Genomic DNA, 23,278 nt, shown 5'->3' on the forward strand with positions numbered 1-23,278 from the left:
AAAACATGGAGGGCGAGGAATGGCCATGAGAGAAGGGGTTGTCGAGAGAAGGAAGACTGGTCTAGAAAATATGAGGATGGTTCCAACAGTTACAAGTTTATACTTCTAAATCTCTTTTATTTCTGAACTTTTCTAACATTTATGTTTTCAAAAGAAAGAAAAACAAATATGCCTTGTGCTTTGTGCTCGGTTAATTGGACTGCTGGATGGTTCTCACTGTTTCCCATAAAGGGGCCCTGCCCTGGCAAATTGGGAAAGCGTTTCTATTCAAGGACTCCAAGAACTTCCCAGTTCCAAGGGACCCTTCCATCCTCTAGGAGTTTTATTCATATACTTCTTAACTGGTTTAGGAATGAAAGGTAATGTTGTACTTCTTAGGCATGTAGGCTCTGGAGTTACACTGCCTGTGTTTAAATTTTAGACTCTATTATTTACTGGCTGAGTTTCTTTGATCACTTAATTTTTCGGAACCTGTTTCTTCATCTTTAAAATGGGGGTCATATATTTCTCAAAGGAAGACATAAAAGCAGCTGACAAACATGAAAAAATGCTCAGCATCACTAATCATCAGAGAAATGCAAGCCAAAACCACGATGAGATGCCATCTCACACCAGACAGAATGGTTATTATTACAACGTCAGAAAACAACAGCTGCTGGCCAGGATGTGGAGAAAAGGGAGTGCTTATACACTGTGGGAATGTAAATTAGGCCACTATGGAAAGCAGCTTGGAAATTTCTCAAAGAACTAAAAATAGAACTACCATTAGACTCAGCAATCCCAGTATTGGGTATATACCTAAAGGAAAATAAATCATTCTATCAAAAAGCCCCACATGGTACATGTACGCTCTCTCATCATAGCACTGTTCACAACAGCAAAGATGTGGAACCAGCCCGGATGCTATCAATGGTGGACTGGATAAAGAAAATGTGGTACATACACACCACAGAATACTATACAGCTATAACAAAGAGCAAAATCATGTCCTTTGTAGCAACATGGATGCAGCTGGAGGCCATTATCCTAAGCAAATTAAACCAGGAACAGAAAACCAAATACCTCCAGATAAGTGGGAGCTAAACACTGTACACACGAACATGAAGATGGCAACAACAGACACTGGGTACTCCAAAAGCCGGGAGGGAAGGAGGAGGGGAGGGGCTGAAAAACTTCCTCTTGGGTACTGTGTGCTCCACCTGGGTGAGAGGATCAATGGAAACCCAAACCTTAGCATCATGAATATACCCTTGTAACAAACCTGCACGTGTGCCCAGTCAATCTAAAATAAACAAAATGGGGGTCCATTATAGCACTTACCTCCTAGACTGTGAAGATGAAATGTGTTAGTACATATAAAGTGTTTTGAGCAATGTTCGAGCATGTCTTCAATAAATGTGAGCTATTAGTATTCAGGATGGTCGTGTAAATAATTCATTGTCCAAATGTGGGCCCTTTAATCAGGGACACAGGCTGAACTACATAGAACTCTAGACGACTGGCAGATTGATCGTCCTGGGGAAAAGGGAACGTGTAGCCATCCCATTCACATTACATAATGTCAAGGTCACACACTGCACAGACAGACTGAGTTACCAAAATTAACAAAATTTGTGTATCACTGGGTACTAGAGTGTATAAGAGATCAGATGGAATAAGAAAGCCTTAATTAAAAAATCATGAATTATAATTTAAAGCATTTAAGATAGACCGACCACTTACATGTTAATCACTCATTTTGCTGAACTTAGAACATTCCTTTTCAGGCCGGGTGAGGTGGCTCACACCTGTAATCCCAGCACTTTGGGAGGCTGAGGTGGGTGGATCATGAGGTCAAGAGATCGAGACCATCCTGGCCAACATGGTGAAACCTTGTCTCTACTAAAAATATAAAAATTAGCTGGGCGTGATGGCATGCGCCTGTAATCTTAGCTACATGGGAGGCTGAGGCAGGAGAATTGCTTGAACCCTAGAGGTAGAGGTTGCAGTGAGCCGAGATCTCGCCACTGTACTCCAGCCTGGCAACAGAGTGAGACTCCGTCTCCAAAAAAAAAAAGGAACACTCCTTTTCAGCATTATCCCAAATATATTGTCAAGTTTAAATTATTTTTACAGTGTTTTCATCCTTCTTCATGGCCTCCTTCCCACAAATATCAGGAAAATGGGAACTGATGAGGAGAGTAACATTAAATAAAAGGGAAGTACAAGTAATTTTATTGTTGTGCTCAGCACAGACGGACCCAATTACAGTTCTACAAGTACCTAGGTTGCTTCCCTTCTGAGCTGGGGAACAGTCTCCTGGTACACTGTCATTGTGGAAACAGAGAAAACACATCTGTTAAAAATGAGCTTTAGTGGAAAAAATTCAGCTGGCATTCTCTTTTCCTCTCTGTCGTCCTTTTTTAATAGCACTCTTATGTAAGGTCGTTACTATATATAGTAAGAACAGGGAGCTGTGATTTGACCTGTACAGAGGCAGTCAGATGTGGGCCATTTCCTACCATTTCCTACCTTTGTGGGCCCAAAGGCAGCTGAACCTGCTGGACAGCAGGAGCAGCGGCACCAGGAATCCTTGCCCTTTGAGACCTTGGCACGGCTGCATTGCTGTTCTCTTCTTGCATCTTCAGCCTCCCACCTATAAAATCGGCACAAGGCCTACTTCTGACCTAACTCATTGGGGATGCCTGTGGAACCTCAGAGAACATCTGGGAAACATTTTTTTGGCTTTGTCAATAATGCGTATTTTTCCTCTGTATATCCATCCAAGATTTACGCAAGAGTTAGAATTCTAACATTCCAGTCTAAGAAACCTAGACCGTCCTACCATCCCTGACCAACTTGTCCAAGCAAGATAATTGCTTGTTTATTGTCTTTTTCTCCCACTACCAGTCTTGCTCAAGAGCAGAGTTCACATCTATTCTGTTCAACAATGTATTGTCTTACATACAGCGTACAGTCCATGAATGAATGAACGACTCCATGAGTATACAGAGGCAGCAGCAGCGAACATTTACTGAACACTAACTGGTGATTCCAGACAATTTAATCTTTTGGCACCTCTGTTTTCTCATCTATGTAAAGGGGTAATAATAGAACCCACAGAGTAGGGCTGTTGCCGAGATTAAAAGAGAACAGTGCTTAGTTGTTACTGGAATCCTCTCTTCTTTAGTCGGTGGCACCATCCCTGATAATCCTGTTTCACAAGTCAGAACCGTAGGAGTCAGGCCTGCCTGTCCCCATTGGCCTCATCTCAACCACCACGAGTCCTGCCTTTCCCTCTCCTGCACTTCTCCCACACACTGTTCCCTTCCACGCAGCCAGCCAGTTTCAAAACGCACATGGAATCCTGTGACTCTTGACTTCCCTGTCCCCAGTGGCTTTCGCTTGCTCTTGGGATCAACTCCAAATTCCTTCACCTGGCCCGCCAGGCCTGGTTGCCCCCTGTAGCCTCTTCTTTTCTCCCTCCCACCCCCATTCTCAGAGTCTCAGCCCTTCCCTTCAACGTGCGATTCCTCCTGACTGCACACCTGTCTCTGTCTCCCATTTAGCCTTCAGATGTCAGGTCAAACATCACTTCCTGAGGCTCTTTCCTCAGGCCTCCAAACCACACGAGGTCTTTCAGTTTCCTGCCCTCAAACGTTGTGGCACATTTTTTCACAGCATCTGCCACACCAGCATTCCCTACATGTCTTTTATCTGGTCTCTAGTAATTCCAGGCACCCAGGCCCTTGAGGGTCTTTTCTAGCTTTGGTAAAATGCAAGCTGGCAGGCAGGGTGCTGATAGAGGAGTGAGTAAAGGCTGGTCTAGAGAGCATCTGAGAGCTTCTGTGGACTTCCTCTAGAGGGACCATTGGTCATCTGTAAACTAACCTGTATTTAAGGCCAAAATTTCTAAGGAAAAAAATTTCTGTACACACATGGGAAAAGCTAGTAATTATGCTGGCTAAAAGAAAAAGTAACTATGTGAGATGCTCATATATAAAGTCCTCTCAGATGTTGCTATCTCACTTCTCATTTTCCTATCAATAATTTTCCTATCGATTTCCTGTCAATAATGACTTTTCTCCCTTTACATTGCAATGTGGTTTCTTCTGTTTTTCCCAAATGGCTAAAATTATGAAAACTAATTTATTAGTCCTAAAAAGTAAACTTGACATTTTTTGGTAAAGTTTAACAGTAAATAAACAGTTAATATTACCAAAAACAACTGAGGCAGGGAAAAGGGCAATTCCAGTGCAAAGTCTGCTACTCACTGATATCTGTCAAACATAAAATATTCTAAACACATCATATAGGTTTCTTGATATCCACACCTAGAAAGCATTAGAGGGAATTAAGAGAAATTGTAGCCGATTAACTCATCTAAAAGCCCACAAAAGCAGAATAAATCTAATTACCACAGCTTAAGGCAAATAATACCTCTTGCAAAATAACCAAAAAGTCAAACTTAAAGAGCAACTACACTCTTGTAAGCACTACTAACTTTGGGGATGGTTCTTTCTTTTTGAGACAGGGTCTCACTCTGTTGCCCAGGCTGGAGTGTGCAATGGCATAGTCACGGCTCACTGCAGCCTTGACTTCCTGGGCTCAAGCAATCCTCCTGCCTCAGCCTTCTGAGTAGCTGGCACTACAGGTGTGTTACCGCACCTGGCTAAGTTTTGAAGAGACAGTCTATGTTGCCCAGGCTTGTGTTTTTTGTTTTTTCTTTTCTTTTCATTCTACCTTCTTGCCCAGCCCTCTCAGTGAATTTAACAAATACTGATTGAGCTTTTACTACATGTTGGGTGCCAGAAATTTAGTAGTGATCAAACAGACACAGCACTTGCCTTCATGAAGCCACATGAAGCCAGCAAGTACCATGTGGCCTAAAACAGAAGAAGTTTAACTGCACGAAAGCAGGGTGCTTTGTATTGCTGGGTTTGGTGTATATTTCTTTGCTATCTAGTTTAATATATTGAGCTTTACATCTGTGCAGCCTTGCATGTCCATATACCTTTGGCAGGCATTTCTAGTCAGGTGGCATGGGGCAAGGGGTGTGCTACGCTTTAAGTCCCTCATTTCTCCAGCCTGTCCAGGTAGTGTCTGTGTCTCCAACTCACTCAGAAAGGCAGGAGACTTCCAGATTCACTCCACTGGTATCAAGAGTTAGGTTCTGGTGAGAGAGCTGGCAGAAGCTTCAGAGGACCTTGCGTCTTAGCCTCCTTTTTTTTTTTCTGCCCTTAACAGCAAGTTGTTGCCTCCATTTTCCAGGAGATCTCAGCACATTTCCAGGAGACCTGAAATGCGGTGGACTGCTTCAACATTAGATTATTTTGGTAGACAGGGACAGTATTTAGTGTAATGTCACCTATATGCTTATCAAATAGGGATAAGAGAGTCATAATTATTTTAATGTCTAATATTAATGGTTCTTTAATAAATTACTTATTAAAGTTCCAAGGTATAAGTCTTTTAATAGAAACAGGTATCAGCCAAGCACGGTGGCTCATGCCTGTAATCCTAGCACTTTGGGAGGCCAAGGAGGGTGGATCACTTGAGGTCAGGAGTTCGAGACCAGCCTGGCCAGTTTGGTGAAATCCCGTCTCTACTGAAAATACAAAAATTAGCTGGGCGAGGTGGTGCTCGCCTGTAATCCCAGCTACTAGGGAGGCTGAAGCACAAGAATCGCTTGAACCCAGGAGGCGGAAGTTGCAGTGAGCCTAGATCGCGCCATTGCACTCTAGCCTGGGTGAAAGAGCCAGACTCCATCTCAAAAACAAAACGAAACAAAAAACAGGTTTGGAATGAATGCAAAAAATCTACAAGAGACTGGTCAGTTGTACTATTAAGTTATCGAACAGTTTTATCCTGCCTCTCTCTTCCATTTTATATATTTAAGTCACTTTTAATTTATGGGGGTATGGAGGAGAGACATACTCTGGAGATGGAGAAATTAAAAGCAAGCCAGACTGTGGGTCCACAGGCTCTGCGGCAGAGAGTAAGTGTTGGTGCAATTGGCAGGTTAGAGACACACGGGAAGAAGGGAAGAGGATGTAACTGAGACAAAGACAAGGAGGGAGACTGTAGGAAGCTGTGCATGTGCTGCTGGCCTGGGAGACGGCACCCACTGACCTCCTCTGGCCTCTCAGTCACACTTGGGCCAGATTAATTCATTCAGCAAGCTTTTCTTGCCTGTCCATGGAATGCCAGGTACTGAGCTAGTGTTAACGGACACATGCTAAGCAGCAGTAAAAAGTGCTTATTTTGTATAATACTCAGCTACTTACTACCTAGCTAAAACTAGGACAGCATATTAGAAAGGACAGACTTAGGCTGGGCGAGGTGGCTTACGCCTGTAATCCTAGCATTTTGGGAGCCTGAGGCGGGCGGACCACCTGAGGTCAGGAGCTCAAACCAGCCTGACCAACATGGAGAAACCTTGTCTCTACTGAAAATACAAAAATTAGCCAGGTGTGGTGGTGCATGCCTGTAATCCCAGCTACTCAGGAGGCTGAGGCAGGAGAATCGCTTGAACCTGGGAGGCGGAGGTTGTGGTGAACCAAGATTGCACCATTGCACTCCAGCCTGGGCAACAAGAGCGAAACTCCGTCTCAAAAAAAAAAAAAAAAAAAAAGAAAAGAAACGACAGACTTAGAAATTATATGAGTGAGAAAAGGAGACTGATTTTCCCGACAGTATACTGCATTTTTCCAGGCTTTTCAAACAGGTTTGCAATGTGAATAATCGTTATCTTTTAGAGGACTTCTATGAGGGATTTTAGTAGTGTAGGCCTGGACATACCGTATGAAAAACAAACCATTTTAGAGTCAGGGGAATGTTTCCCTCTTATCTTTTAAATCCTTGGTGGAGAGTAGGGACTGAAGGGAGAGCATTCACTCGTTCCAGGAGCCAGGTTGCAGAAGAAAGGCCTTTCACACAGGAGCGGGAGGGCTGAGGCCTCGCGAGCTAAGCCCACACTTGGTCTGGCAGATGACTTACATTTCAGGACCTAGGCCAATGAAGTTTCCTGGCTATATGTTAAGACAAAACTTTCCCTGCTTAAAGTCAGATCTTTCATTTCTTAGTATTGAGTACAAGGGAGGATTAAAGGAGTTTATTGCTTTAAAAATTAAGGAAATACCTGAAAAACTGGATAGGAGTTTATTCATTGTATTTTATGACACCAAAGATTAGCAAATGCATTTGTAAGTATACATAATAAAACAGAATAAATATAGCCTGGCATCTGTTTTAATGGAGGTAGCTTGGGGGTGAGAAGAGGGAATGGGGAAGAGAAGCTGGGGGCTGGCTCTGAATTCTTTATGAGCCCCCTGATGCAGCCAGACACATGTGGTATGAATCTCAATAGTGCCAGTTTTTCTCTCCACGGGTGTTTTTTGCTTTAAAAATGGGGATAATAATACCTGTAATGAGATTTCTTGTAAAGTTTAAGTGAGGTTATAAATGTGAAAGTCTAATGTCAAACCTGGCTATCAAGAATTTAAATTTCCTTTCACTTTCCATCGATGTGAAAACGATAAAACGTGAATATTAAGTATGGTTTGGATTGAAAATCTTCTCAGGGTCTCAAAATCTAGTCGATAATTCAATTCAGACTTTAAAAAGCAGACATTCAGTTCTCTCCAGATTTGTGAATGAATGCATTGTTACTACAGAAGTTGAAGTGCCAAAATATACACTGTGTCTTCCTTTCTCCTTTTTCTTCGGCAGCGAAGTCAGCCAGAGCATTCTAGAGATCACCTTAAAAACATATCCCTCTTCTCCTACTGGAGTTTATACAATGACAAAAATCGGATCTGGCTTCTTCAAAAAGCAAACAACAAAACATCCCAACACATAACATAACCCCGAGTCTTTAAAAGAAAGCCGGTGCTTGCACCAGGGGCGTGCAGACGTCTGGAACCCTTTACAATCAACTCCCTAAGGGGCAGCTTATCTCTTCCTCTGATGCTATCAGTTTGCCAAGGAAAGTTAAAGACAAAAGTCAACTGTTGTACCCAGTTGGAATGTGAACATGTGTGAGAACTTGAAATACACTAAGACTAATTTATGTTCCGATGGGAGTGGCTCTCATGGTAAGGACTGAATCAGTATATCCTGCTTTAACGAAAAAAATTCTCACAGCCTGCAGGAATAGCTGCAAAATAGCCCCCTCTCATCTTTACTGACTGTAATTAGCGCTCTTGTGTTGCATTTTAGGGAAAGTTCATTTGTCTCTGCAGTGGACTTCAAAGTTAATCATACTACAAAACTGTAGAGAATGAACATCTTGAAATTATTTCTGAAATAAGAGCTCCGAGTAGCCTTTGAGATTGGTAAAGTCTAGAAATAAAGTATACTTAAAAAGCTGCATCTTATTATGTTGCAAAAGACTGATTTAGGATCATTATTCGGTGTGAAATACATTTTGCCAATGTAAGCCTTTCCTTTCAACTGTTTAAGGCATAGAATACTAGTACATTCTACATTTAGGGTTTGAATTCTACCAGTTTTAGAGCTCAGAATTCAAATTAGCATAGTTCTATGTTTGACAATTATTCTCCTTTTGCTTTTAATAGTGTCTCCCTTCATGTACTGAGTGTGCCTACATTTTCCTCAAATTGTTTTCTCATCAGGGGTGGTGTGAGAAGCCTTCTTTTAGGAGAAAAACCACAGACCACCACCAACTAGATCTGTGTCTAAGATGTCCAGTGTATCCCGCACACTCTCTGGGCTGACAGGCACTGAACAATGGCTCTTGCTCAATAGGCCTGGTTTCCAGTCACTGACAGCAACGATTAGTACCTTCAGTCTCTAAATTACACAAATTTACAGCTTTGATTTTTAGTCTTAGAAGCCATCAAGGACAGGCCCCAAGACAAAACAAAGTGGTTGGCTCCCATCTGCTGAGTAAGCAGAAGGGACAGTGGAGTTCCTCTCAGTTTGGTTCACTTTCACTTTGCCCAGGGGTGGGGTGGGGTGGGGTGGGGTGGGGTGGGGTGGGACGGGCAGAGGGGGGATGGGACGGGGCGGGGGTTGGGGGTTGAGGGGTGGGGTGCGGGGCAGGGGTAGGGGTAGGGTTGCCGGAGGCGGCTTACTCAGTCCTCAGTCACCACCTGAGGGCCACTCTCCAGGAACTTAGCCGCCCTGGGTTTAGTTTTCTTAGAGTTATCAATGAGTAGATTAGGCTAAATTCTGGCTCTAAAATTGAGTAACTATTACAGGGAAGTGAAAAATAATTCTGAATAACACTGATTGGGAAATAGAGTGTCAGAATTAGTTCTACAGCTAATTAGTTCTCTCTTCATATGCCTGGGACTTAGTTTCTTCCTTTTTTCACAAAAGGAATATTCATTGTGAGAAATTAAAGTATCAGAAAGTATAAAAGAGTATAACTGGATTATTTGTAATACAAAGGATAAGTGCTTGAGGTGATGGACACCCCATTTACCCTGATGTGATTATAACGCATTGCATGTCCATATCCAAATAGCTCATGTACCCATACACACCTACTATGTACCCACAAAAACTAAAGATAAAATATTAATTAAAAAATAAAGTGAAAGTAGTACAATAATAAAGTAAATGTAAAGAATTTCCCCCATAACCACCAATCCTCATACAATTCCACTCCACAGGGCAAAACACCAATAATATTTTGGTGCTATCTTTCCAGAACCTTTACTATACAAATATAAATACTTATAACACCCATATGTTTACATGTTTGGGTTTTTGTTCACAAAAGTTGGATCAAGCATAAGCACATTCTCCCTCAGTGATCTTTTATCTTTCAACGACATCCCATGGGTATTCTTCCATGTTGGTACATGAAGATTTATTTCATGCTTTTGAATGCCTCATAGTATATTCCAAAGTACAAACCATTCTTTATTAATGATAGACATGCTCTCTTCAAGTACTCATTAGTGCAAATAGTGTAGCAATAAAGCTTCCTGTACAACTAACTTGTACTGTATACTTGTTTCAAGTTTTCTGTGGGAAACATGTCTAGAAATGAGATTATTGGGTCAAAGAATATATGAATTTGACATTTTAATGGGTATAAATTGCCCTCAAAACAGTTCTTAGGACTTTATCTGGAAACAGAGGAAAGAGTAGATGATCTTTTTCTTTATTCACCTGAGCTTCCAATTCAATTAAGAAGCCTTAAAAGCTGGAATGGAAGATGGGAGCAGCTCTGAACTCCAGTCCCCTTTCAACCAGTCCACTAATTTCAAGCCTTTTCTTTTTTAGCAAGTATCAAAACTCTCTGTTTTGCTTTGGTCTTAACATTGTCAAATTAACATTTTTTCATGCAGGGTAATATTGCTAACCATAAATGAATTGTTTATTTCTAGTAGTGGGTAAGAAATGGATGTCCTGGTACCTGCTGGATGCCATGGACATGTACCCAGTGATGGTGATGCTGACACCACCGGTGTGGGCACCATACCCACACTTTGAGAGCCTCGGCTTTTCAGAAAGCCCTTTAATTCTTTGGAATAAGCCTGTAGTTAGAGGACTCCTATCTTCCTCTGGGTAGACTGTGATTTACATGTATTTGAATGGTAATCAGTCACCTTAATTAATATAGCTTTTCTGTTACATCTCACTACCATGACATGCAGGCTCTTTAACAGGCCACCTGTAAAGAGGAAACTGCAAAATTCCACGTGGGCTTCCTGGAGTTCCTCTTACAGACCATACCTACACTCCCTCGCATAACGGGTGTTTAAAATTCATTTAAGGCAACTGCAAATAATTCCATGCCTTGCTCATCTTAAAAGGGAACTCTTTGTTGACCAGATGTTTATTAGTGTTGAAATTGATTCCTTATATGTTATTTAAGGTGTTAGATTAACATTAATCACCAAGTACCTATAGCTGCTTAAACTACCCATATCAAACGGACATATTTAACTCTCAGTTATCCAAGTTATAAAAGGAAACATGAGAAAACTTGACACTTCTCCTTGACCGTATGTAGTGGATCTGTATAACACTTCCAATCTACTTTCTGTTGTAGATCTTTTACATAAGAATGAAAATAGTAAAGAGTGCAGTGGGTGTAGGGTTGAGCAAATGGACAACTTAATACTTATAAACGCATGGTTGAATGCCTATTAGAGAAGAGGACTTGGTAATGAAATGACATTCAGTAAGGGACAGAAGAGTAGGAAAAAGAGGTATCCTAGAACAGCTACTTACTATCTCAGATTATTGCAAGAGGAAGCCTCACTGATTGAGACCACACTAATTTGAAATCTGTGATACCTCTGAGATTTTCACTAACAACTAAAAAGGGGGCTTGTCAAATAAATCAGGGGTATAACAATTGGCAAAAGTGCTGCTTAAGACAAACGACTTTCAAGCCCTTGGGAAGCATTTGTTACCTTATTATTTAAAACCGTGGCTTTACTTCCTACCAGTACTTTCTTAGTCTTGACTAGCTGAGTTCTTTGTATGAATAAATCTTCTTTTTTACAAAATGTTTTATGATTTAGGAGTCTCATAAACTCTAACAACCTGTCACGTGAGTACAGTGGTCCCTCAGTATTTGAGGGGGACTGGTTCCAGGAACCCTTTGGATACCAAAATCCACAGATGCTCAAGTCCCTGATTTAAAAAAAATGTCCTACCATTTGCACATAACCTACATACATCCTCCTGTATACTTTAAATCATCTCTAGATTACTTATAATACCTAATACAATGTAAAGGCTATATAAATAGCTGTCATGCTATACTGCTTTTTTACTCATATTATTTCTATTGTTGTATTATTGTTTTTGTTTTTCCAAATATTTTTGATCTGTGGTTGGTTAAATCCATGAATGTGGAACCCAGGGATCCAGAGGGCCGACTATTATCTAAGACAGAAGATGCTATTGGAAAAGAAGAAAGGTGTTAGTAAGGGTCCTAAAATTCTTTAAAGGATCTAGAATGATTTCTCCAATGATCTAGATTTCTCCAAGGACAGGTAGGAAATACTTCGATCAATGTATGACTGTATCCCTTGATAGAAAGCACATTTTCATGTTTTCCATGGCACTTTGGGTGTGGCAAGCAAGGCCTTCCACAGCTGGTAGAGCCTCCCTCACCTCCTCACTCCGGTGCCTCTCCAGCCACACCAGTCACCTGCCATCCTCCAGACACACACCCCTTCCCCTCCAGCTTCTCTACCCAGCTTCAGCCTTCTATCAAACTCTCCACTCTCAGGTCTTGGTTCTCTCCTGAAACTTCTCCTTACTCCCCCAGGCAGAGCTGGTCAGTCCCTCCTCCGAGGACACTGAATCTGTTTCACCCACAGAACTAATCAATTCATTCTGCATCCGGGCCCCTCCCTTCCAAGCCTAACCCGTGATGGCCTGGTCAGTGTCCTACTTACTCGGCAGAACGCTGAGCACAAAACTAACTCAGGACATGTCTGCTGAATAAATGATACTGGATGTGTCTGCTAGCTTTTTAAAGCATTTGGAAAGACTTTCAAGCATGTCTTAATAACTTTTTAATATTTGGAGTTCATCCTTTATTAGGAAGTTGGCAGGGAAGATACACTGTGGGATGCCATAGTCCAATTTCCTGTTGCACAACTTTTTTTCACCTCATATATTCTAATAAATCTCAGATAAAATTAGAATACCACAGAAATCATAGGGTCTTGCGCTGATGGCAGTTTTTGAGGAGCGACTGGGACTTGGAGAGAGAAAAGTTCAGTGTTAGAAAAGCTCTGAGCTGCTCAACCATTCTGAAATCCACAAATTCTTGAAATTCTCAAGGCTTGTGGGATTCCCCACTTCTCTGTGTGCATAGATGTGTATTAACAAGGATAAACAGTGATCTCACAGGACTGTTGAGAATTAATACAGAATGTAGATAAAACGCTTTGTAAATAACCAGCATCACTGAATATGTATCGACTAAATGGGTAAGGCAGTTCGCTTGGAAAAGGCCAGTCAAGTGTAGTCTTTACTTCTAGGCACACTCGATCATGGTTTTTAATTTTTTACAGGTTATAGTTTTCTAGAAAAATTGCACCCAAATAAAAACAAACAAAAAACAAACTGTCAAAGCTCTTTGAGAGTTGCACAACCAGATAGATGACTTTCCTCCTAAGCAGGGATTCACAGTAGACAGACAGCCTAACAGCATCCTTGTTAATGCGTGAGGGAAGGACGTCCACATCTTCCTCCTCCAGTTTGCTAAAATTCAAGGTTACTGACTCCTTTTCACTTTCGCTAAAGTTCTTACTAGATGTGCTATAAAGCTGTAATTACTCTTGAGGCACCCATGAATAAGAGAGTTGCCCATGCTTTGGCGAGGTGTGGTAAATTTGGCAGGGAAGTTCAATTTCCGTAACATTGTTTCCATCCCAGGAAATGTCTCAGGTGGCTTGGTATGGGTGAGCTGCTGCCAGGTTTTCGGGCATGGGCTTGCCACCCTTGGCTGACATCATTTGACTGGATTCTTTACTCTGCTTGCCCCACAGAAGCCTTTGCATTCAAGTAGTCTCCATTTCCTCAAACCCCCCATGCGATCACCACCATGCCTACGTCTCCAAAAAGCCTAATATGGAAAGCCTCTAGTGCATGCGTGGGCTCTCCTTGCCTATGAAAATAGCAAGAGCATTTACTACTATGCAAATCAAAACCACAATGGGAAAACTTTGATTGTAGCATCGTTATTAACTGGGATAATGGGCTGCAACTATGACTTATACTACATATGTGCTACACTGAATTTGTTTATCCTGATGCCCAAGAACTCTCTGAAATCATTAAATGTCAAATGTAAATTTAAAATGCTCTTTTTTAACTAGGTAAACTTTCCTAACTTGAGCTAAACGAAGAACATAAGCTGCTGACCAGGTGGAACCTGTGATTTTGCAAGCCAAACTTTCTTCTGTTTCCCTGGTCTAGAGGTTGTACCAATTCATTAATCATCCCATGTTTCCCAAATTAGAGTATATCCAGTGGGTATTATCTCCTGAAATATAAATTAGCATAAACATTTCCAAGAAGTTTGCAGGGAAGTCTTTTATGTTCTGTGGCCCAATAATGGCAAACCTTCCTGCATTTAGAATTCCTTTCCGACAAAACCACAGTAATTATGCTTAAAAGCTGGTTAGGTTAGGTGGCACTAGGTATTTCCCTGGCTTTCGTATACCATGACATATACACAGCTACACATTTGTGGGACCCCCGTCTATCATCATTTTTTGGGTAATGAGTACTTGGGATTTTTGAGAAGCTTTTATTTCTAATGTAGTTTTACTGATTATGCACAGGCTTATAATTTGAACTAGAATGTGGCACTTACTGATGTCTGAGATTCATCTTTTTATTTCTCCAAAACCAGGGAATCATATTCCATAAAGTCATCAACTTAAATATTTTAACCAAATACTCCAAGAGAGCATGGAGAGAAGATGGAGCAGAGAGAGAGAGAGAATTGGATGGGAATGCCTTTTAAGTACCTCCTTACATGGCAGGGACAGCAAGGCTGAGAAGAAAGTAGCACTTCTCTAGTCTTTTTAAGAGAAGACTCAAGGCAGTGTAGGTTGTCTGGGGAAAGGCCGCTGGCTGTGAATGGCCTGAATGAGAGTTACCAGCCCATCAGAAGATAGACTTAGAGTGACAGCCATTTTCTCAGCCAGTTCAGAAAATAAAAGAATCACAAAGCAAGAGGCCTGCAAGTCCCAGACACATTTCTACACTTGAGTCCATCATTAACTCATGATATCTACACCAGGATGCAGATTTCTGGATGGCCACGGAAAACACCAGGTGTCTGTTAAGTTTGCCAGAAGATGACCCATATGTTCAGTCAGATCCTGTGGTTTCATAAGAGTTTCACCTTTAATCAGACTGCCGTGAGCTGGAATGTCATGTTTTCCCGGTTTGTAATTTCAATTGAATGCCCATCACCAGTAAATGTGAAGTCGTTTTTCTTTTTTTAACTTTGAAGAGTGTAGCAAAAGGGAGGCTGTATCTGAAACCAAACCTAAAAGCACGGTGAATGAAAGGAGGAGCAGATTACCTCAAGGTGAGAAGAAAATCCAAAAGCCACATATAAAGAGGGAAGTCAGACCCGGGATTCAGAGCAGAGCAACTGCACAGCCAAGCTTTGTGGCAAGATATTCAGTCTCTATCACATTCCCTGCTAACTCTTCAAATGACAGTATTAACAGTGGAGGTGGATTGCTCTGTAAATGCTACATGCTTGCTTTACTTTTCACATAATAAACCAACAATTGTTGGACTACATAGGATAGGAAATCTTTCACCATCAGAGTAATTCTGAAATATATCCTAGAGATTTCAGTAGACTGCGATGGTGACAGGAAACAACGGGAGCCAAATGACATTGGGCAAACATTCAGGAGTCCAAGGTGACTATTCTTTCATTTTCAGATTTGCATTTAACTTAATAAGTAGACAAAAATAAAAATAAACACATAGGAAAACTGAGCTCCAAGCAGAGTTGTAGAGGCTACATGGAGCTTACCCAGGAGCTCAGACATTACAGAGCCACAGAAGGAGCAGACAGATGGTGCCTAGAACACAGCGACTGTCACTCTGTGGCTGAAGTGTCTACTCAACACCACCGCTGCATTTTCTCAACTGCCAGCCCAGGGCAGCTGGCCAAGTTGTAGAAACTGCCACTGTGTGGTTCCCTCAGTAACCCAACCGCACTTTTCCATTGGAATTGCTTTCCCAAATAAACGGGTCTTCAGGATTTTAAGCATTTACCCTTAAAAACTTTCCTCCTGAACATGCAGTCAGTGTTCTCAATTTGACTTTGCCAGATTTGCCATCTGTGCTTAAGCTTTTGGAAAATTCTGCAGTTGCCCTTGCTGCACATTTTCAAGTGGTAACATCACTCCGCATCTCAAAGGATGCTTGCTGTGCTGAAACGAAAAACACAGTTGGCCTCAGGAGATCCAGGTCCAACAACTCACCTTGGGAAAGTCCCAACCTTTTTACATGTTAATTCTTAAAAATTTGTATAGTGGGGCACGGTGGCTCACACCTGTAATCTCAGCACTTTGGGAGGCGGAGGCGGGAGGATCATGAGGTCAGGAGTTCGAGACCAGCCTGACCAACATGGTGAAACCCCATCTCTACTAAAAATACAAAAATTAGCCAGGTGTGGTGACACACACCTGTAATCCCAGCTACTCAAGAGTCTGAGGCAGAAGAATTGCTTGAACCTGGGAGGCAGAGGTTGCAGTGAGCCAAGATTATGCCGTTGCACTCCAGCCTGGGTGACAGAGCGAAACTTGGTCTCAAAAAAAAAAAAAAAAAAAAAAAAAAATCTGTCTAGTGGAGGTGAGGAGGTGAGGATATCTACCCTACCCAACTCCCCTACTGAACAGCAGCAAATGTCCTGGTATTTTTAAATGAATGGAACTTGACCCTCCCATACAGCACTGCCTTTCACATATCTCGACCTTGATATGTTTTCATGAATCTAAATTTAGGCTTTAAAAAGTCTCTCAACATAAAATCATTCCAAATAAGTTTTTTAGGTGAGTTGTCAGACTATGTTGTTCATTTGTACCCTGAGTCAAAGAAGTTGATCTGGGTAAAGGTCTGGCAGCTTCACACCTCTGGTCGTTTCACTAAGCATCCAACACGCTGCTGAGTAGCTCTGGAAAAGCGGGAGATGAACTCATATGACAATGGTATACTTTTCCACGTTTGCAAACTGACAACTCGTGGTGGTTGTGTAGAAAGAAGGGCCAAGGAATCATGAACTTGGACAGCTGCCTTCTTAGCCCTAGCTGATTTCTTCTGCCCTTCAAAGATATTTGCAAGTTCTTGTGTATCACTCTCTCTTGCAAATAAAAGCTTCTCCCTGGAGAGGCGAGCTCCTTATCGCTTGTTCCTGGGTATCTTACAGTCACTTGCCAGGACAGATTTATAGTTGCTGGTGTGGACAGTATGTACTCAAACGTTCTCTGTTACATAACAAAGTGGTGCAATGTGAGAGAAGTATGGAATACATTTGGATTCATTTTGTCTCTTAATAGAGCTAAAAATAGATTTTTTAAAAAATCTACATCTTCCACACAAATACATCCATTTATAGTTATGAAGATAAATGGAAAATGAGGCTTTACCAAGAAAAACCACAAGTTTTTCTAACTCAAGTTTTGAATAAATCTATTTGTGGTTTTACTGGAATATGCTTTATTTACTTCAATATTCTGTCCCTGGGCAGATTTTGCAAATAGCAGAGCCTAGTCAAATGACAGGGTCTTTAATCAACCTTGAAACACCAAGAGCCCACTTTTCTCACTTTATGCTCTCTTTGCGGGCAAAGTCATCCTCTCCCAAGGCTTTAATTACCATCTGTGGTGATAATTCCCAAATCATGGTCTCCCACTCAGTTCTCCTCCCAGAATGGCAGCCTAGGTATATAATTGTGTCCTGGACATCTCCACTTGGAATGTCCAAAACTAAACTCTCCTTACCTCTGTAAACGGCGGCTCTATCTACCCAGGGTCTGGTAGAGCCCTGGGAGTAACCTCTGATGTATGCCCTTCCCTTACCCCTCCCATTCCACCAACACCACGTGCAGTCAATTCCCTCTCCTAACTAGTCTTGGAATCCACCTGCTTCATCAGGTCCTTAGCCACTCACTCAGCTGAGATCACCAATATTTATTTCCCATGGTATTCTAACCACAAGTGGTTTTCCCATTTCGCACTGACTACCTACCGAGCGCCCACAACAGTGTGCCAGCCAAGAAGGAGTCATGAAACAGATATAGGAGGCTTCTTCACCGCCCCTAATGGGGGCACCATATGATGGGAATGAGGCTTGACTTAGGTGGTCCCCATTCAATATTACAAAAGAATATACAATTAAGAATTTTTAGGCCAGGCACAGTGGCTCACGCCTGTAATCCCAGCACTTTGGGAGGCCAAGGTGGGCAGATCACGAGGCCAGGAGATCGAGACCATCCTGGCTAACATGGCGAAACCCCCATCTCTGCTAAAAATACAAAAAATTAGCCAGGCGTGGTGGCGGGCGCCTATAGTCTCAGCTACTCGGGAGGCTGAGGCAGGAGAATGGCGTGAACCCGGGAGGTGGAGCTTGCAGTAAGCCAAGGTCACGCCACTGCACTCCAGCCCGGGTGACAGAGCAAGACTCCGTCTCAAAAAAAAAAAAAAAAAAAAAAAAATTTTTTTTTTTAGCCAGTCACAGTGGCTCACACCTATAATGCCAGCACTTTGGGAGGCTGAGGAGGGCAGATCACTTGAGCTCAAAAGTTGAAGATCAGCCTGAGCAACATGGCAAGACCTCATCTCTATTAAAAATACAAAAAATTAGCCGGGCATGGTGGCACATGCCTGTAGCCCCAGCTATTTGGGAGGCTGAGGTGGGAGGATCGCTTGAGCCCAGGATGTCAGGGCTGCAGCGAGCCATGATCATGCCACTGCACTCCAGCCTGGGTGAAGGCAGTGAGTCCCTCTCTCAAAAATAAATAAAAAAATAAATAAATCTTTCTTAGTCTAAAACTTAATCCGTTATGGGAATGAGATTAACTCAGTGAAGTAATTAACAGTAATTGCTGTTTTGGGAACTGTGAACATCAGAGCATTTCAGAGAAGGGAGAGAACAATGTGACAATCAGGACGAAAAGTTTAAATGAAATTTCTGGACAAGTGTGTAGTTTTCCTATCGCAGTCACTCAACAAGCATTAAACATACACGTAGTAAGTGCAGGACTCTGCTCCAAGTAAATGACACAGCAAAAAAAGGAGTTAGAAGATAATCTCTCTCCTCAAGAAGTGAACTAGAGAATTCTGATCTACAATATACTGTGGAAGGACGTTAATAGTCAGAATTTGACCATGGGCAGATCCTGAGTGTACACTTCACCAGCTAACTTCAGGCTCCCTTTCTGCCAGGTGACTGTTTCACATGTCTCTCCTCAAACTGCACCCCCCGCCCCGCACTCCCTCCCCGACCCTGGCTCCCCATTCCACTGAGAAAACTGAAGAAACAGAACTTCCACGAGCTTCCATTGCTCCTTCTACCCAGCCCTCATCTATACCCCCAGATTCTGCCTGTTTTCCAGTGATACAGGAGAATCAGCTCTGCGCTCTTGGCTCAGGTCAAGCCCTCTGCTTGTGCACCAAACCCCAGCCGCTCTAGGACATCCCTCCAGCAACTGTCCTTATCTTTCCTGACCATGGGATAGAAAAGGTCAAGGCCTTCACCAGTCATTCTTGGATACCTCCCCAGTCACTTGCTGCAGTAGAAGCAGTGACTGATGAGGGTGACATGTACTCAACATTTAGTGTTAAACATAAAATGGGTTGCTGCGAGAAACAATAGCGCATGTACTCCTGGACTGATGATTTTGTTGACTCACAGCCACCCTTCAGCCCGTATTCTCTATTTCCCTGAATCGCGACCCAACCTGGCATTCCTCATGCTCCCTACATCTATTTTTCCGCATAGCACATAACTCCATCTGAGGCACTAGCTGTTTAGTTTGTTTTGCTTATGGTTTGTCTCTTTCCACTGGCATATAAGCTCCACGAGGGCAAAGATTTCGGCATTATTTGTCCATTTCATTCACTGCTTTACTCCCAGAGTCTAACACAGAGGCTGGGCCACAGGACTTGCTCCAAAAATATTTGTTGAATTAATGAGGTCCCAGACTTGCCATTTCTGATCTGTGTGATCTTGACAAATTATTCTCTTAAAATCTCACTTTCATCATTTCTAAGATGGGAGTGCTGACAGTACTCACTACGTGGGATTGTGGTGAGGATTGAATGACATAAAATGTGTTCAACATTTTAGCACATTTTCTGGTTTGAAGTACTCAACAAACAGTATCTATTCTATGATTAATTTGAATTTTATATTCATTAGCATCCAGGTTTACCTTGAGTCTATTCAGTTACTGATAGGTGCTGCTTTGGGCATTCAATAGACTGGCATGAAAAAGAAAAATAAGATGTCTACATATGTGCTTTCCTTCTATTACTGAAGACTATTTAAAATCTAACCTTCACTTAAAAAATACTGAACATACAACTAAGTAACATTAACGTCTAGGTCTAGGTTACTAGGTTCTCAGTAAAAATGATGTTTAGTAAGGAAATGATGTCAGTCAGCCTGTAGCTCATATTGATAAGCCATCCAGAATTGGTCCCATAGGTGATGACATCTAGACCTCACTTCTTCTGCTACCTGTGCCCTCTTCCTCCTCCTCTCTTTCCTCTCTGTTGCCACAAAGCCAGCTACTGCCAGGATCCCCCCTCCCCATCGCTCTGCAGTCCAGGGTGGGGTCTCTGTTAGCATAAGGAAGTATCAAAGGAAATGTATCTCTGTGTACCTTTATTTTCCCTCCAGGGCTTAAATGGAAAAAGAGAGAAGGTGGAGTCCCTTTTGCCATTGTAACTGGAACTAAAAACCTTAAAAAACTCAAGTTGGAGCTCTGAGTGCATTTTCCCACAAAAACCATGTTATATATAGTGGCTTGGTTCTATGGTACTATTAATAAGACAGAATACTTCAGCTATGATTTCTGGGCTGGCCTGGGAAACCAACCACTAAATGTGACACAGTTTCAGTGAAAAAGCATGTTCAGGGTTCCCAGCAGTGAGTTTTTATAAACTCACAATCAGAACACAACCCATCTGAAAGCTGAGGGCCGCCTACTTCACAGTAGGTTTGACAGCCTCGCAAAGGCATCCGAATGTCATCGATGGTAACACCAAGCTTAAGAGTCTCCTGCGCGGCGCTCCAGCAGTACTTCATTTGTTTGCCTGATCCCGGTTCTCTAATGTGGCGGGCCTACCTCACACCATTTTGTGAGAACGGAAGCACCTGGTTAGTAATGACTATTCAACAAAGGTTGGCTCTCTTCTCTCCCCTTCACTGGTGAAATTTCAGTGCCTGTACCCTTTACTTGGTTTCGTATGAATCTTATGAATTTTTCTTATGAATCTATTTTTAACACTTCTATATAAAAAAAAAATACAAAGCTTTTGCCAGTAGAAACCAGAAAACGGTTATTGCTCATTTCTTCTGGCTGACACACCTTGTCTGCAAATGGCAGCTTCTCCCACCGCAGGAAATCTTTTCCATCAAATAAGCCATTACGCCTTCCAACAGTCTCTGCCAAACTGAAAATCACCATCTTGACTTACCATAGCGGCGGAGCTTTGGCAGTTGGGCTAACGCGCATTGAGCACGGAGACTCCGCACTGACATTAGCTAACCATCCCACATTTCCAGCTTGTTTCCTCGGAGTCATTATCCAAAATACACAAGGAAGAGAGGCTCACCTAACTGGAATGGCTTATGTTACCAATTACAGCCAACCCTAAAGCACATAACCAGTAAGGCAGCTAAGATTAACTGTGCAGGAAGAAATCTATGCCCTAAGTAGCCCATGGAGTTGGGCAGAGAACTGTATCTGCCACCAGTTTCAAAATGCTCTTTCTCCTTCCCTGACACCTCAGGCTCTCCTTATTTCATTTTATCTCCATGTCTTTTCTATAAGAATGGGCCACTGTTTTCTATTCATTAAAAGTCTTCAAGCCAGGCACAGTGGCCCATGCCTGTAATCCCAGCTACTTGGCAGGCTGAGGCACGAGAATCGCTTGAACTTGGGAGGCAGAGGCTGCAGTGAACCCAGATCACACCACTGCACTCCAGCCTGGGTGACAGAGCGAGACTATGTCTCAAAAAAACAACAAAACAAACAAAAGACTCTTTGGATGAAACATTTCTCATCTACCATCTCTAATTCTTTATCCTCTCTTAAAATTTGATAACAGACCTTCCCTGTTTTCTTTAAAAAAAAAAAAAAATCCCTCAAATTAGTGCAATCTCAGAGATCTAGGGCTAAAACCTGGAAGACAGAACTAAGAAGAAATGAGTGTCTCGGTTTCCTCTCTGTATGGCCCTGGAACAAATCTTCACCTTCTCTACATCTTTCTCTCAAATCTGGTCGAGTTCCAATTCTTGTATTGTATCTTAAAAGAACATTGCTGGAATGAGTCAATATGTATATAGTACCAGGAGCACTTTCAAAGAACACTTTAGTGCTCTTTTAATGTATTATTTTAAAAAAGTATATGGTTAGTGTGTACTTTCCCCATTTACTTGAAGAAGATTATTTGGCAAGATACTGAAAGAGAGGCAATTTTTGAAGCATAGTGAATTGTGATTACTCAGTGTTTCTCTGGATCTCCTGAAATAAGTGCTGAAAAAGTACCATACGTTTTGATACAAAATTGTTTAAGTGGAAAATATACACAAAAGAAAATGTCGAATACATCTTTTTATAGTTCCCAATTATTGTGAAAGAAATCTGGAAAGGGGGGAAATCAACAATTGTTTGGACAATTAAGAACTGTTGGAACACGCTAATAATTTCCCCTTGAAATAATGACTTTAGCACCTTGAGCAGTATGGACTCCATGAACATTGCCAGGAAATGCTTTATATGTTTCAGGAATAATTAGTTGCTTCAAATTTAACAGAGTCAAAAGTTTACTGTAACCTAGGGAAAATAATATTTTGGAAAAATGCAACTACCCTCAAAGGTAGTCTAAATAATATAGCTCATGAGCAAAGTTTTAAAGGCTTAAGACAATAGAGTAAAATTCTGAAGATCAAGTACAATGCAAGGTGGTGACATTTAATTTTTGTTTGTTTTTGTTTGTTCTGAGATGGAGTCTCGCTCTGACACCCAGGCTGGAGTGCAGTGGTGTAATCTTAGTTCACTGCAACCTCCACCTGCTGGGTTCAAGTGATTCTCCTGCCTCAGCCTCCTGAGTAGCTGGGATTATAGGCACACACCTATAATCCTGGCACACGTGCCTGGCTAATTTTTGTATTTTTAGTGGAGACGAGGTTTCCCCACGCTGGTCAGGCTGGTCTCGAACTCCTGACCTCGTGATCCGCCCACCTCGGCCTCCCAAAGTGCCGGGATTACAGGTGTGAGCCGCCACGCCCAGCCTATTGTTACCTGTAAAAGTATTAAAAGTCAACTGAAAACTATCTAGAGCTCATAAGGATCTACTGAAGCAATACCAAGGCTGCTATGAGTAGGACATCTGTTTATTGTTTACTAAGTCAATGGTCCTCACCTGGGACAGGCTGGGCCTGTAGTTACTACATTATTTAAAGCAGGTGAGCTACCATGCCATCCCAGCTATCAGAATTTTATGATTCATGAATTCCAACAATCACAATAAAAATAAAGCTACATTATTTCCAACCATCCCCCATGCTCCTCACACAGGGCACC

At 42.0% G+C, this 23,278-nt stretch overlaps 2 protein-coding genes across 8 annotated transcripts in view; one reads left to right on the forward strand and one right to left on the reverse strand.

Moving 5' to 3' along the window:
- The window catches only part of LOC105466708 (carbonyl reductase 4), a 176,526-nt gene extending 158,336 nt beyond the window's left edge, over nt 1-18,190 (forward strand). For both annotated transcript variants that reach the window (XR_011620834.1, XR_011620836.1), the window contains exon 12: nt 14,345-18,190. The gene's annotated coding sequence lies outside the window, so the exon portion shown is untranslated. The remainder of the gene's footprint in view (nt 1-14,344) is intronic.
- The window catches only part of LOC105466706 (palladin, cytoskeletal associated protein), a 433,580-nt gene that overhangs the window by 69,850 nt on the left and 340,452 nt on the right, over nt 1-23,278 (reverse strand). The gene's annotated exons all lie outside the window — the stretch shown is intronic.

This window comes from Macaca nemestrina, chromosome 3, assembly GCF_043159975.1.
Source record: "Macaca nemestrina isolate mMacNem1 chromosome 3, mMacNem.hap1, whole genome shotgun sequence".
Lineage (NCBI taxonomy): Eukaryota > Metazoa > Chordata > Mammalia > Primates > Cercopithecidae > Macaca > Macaca nemestrina.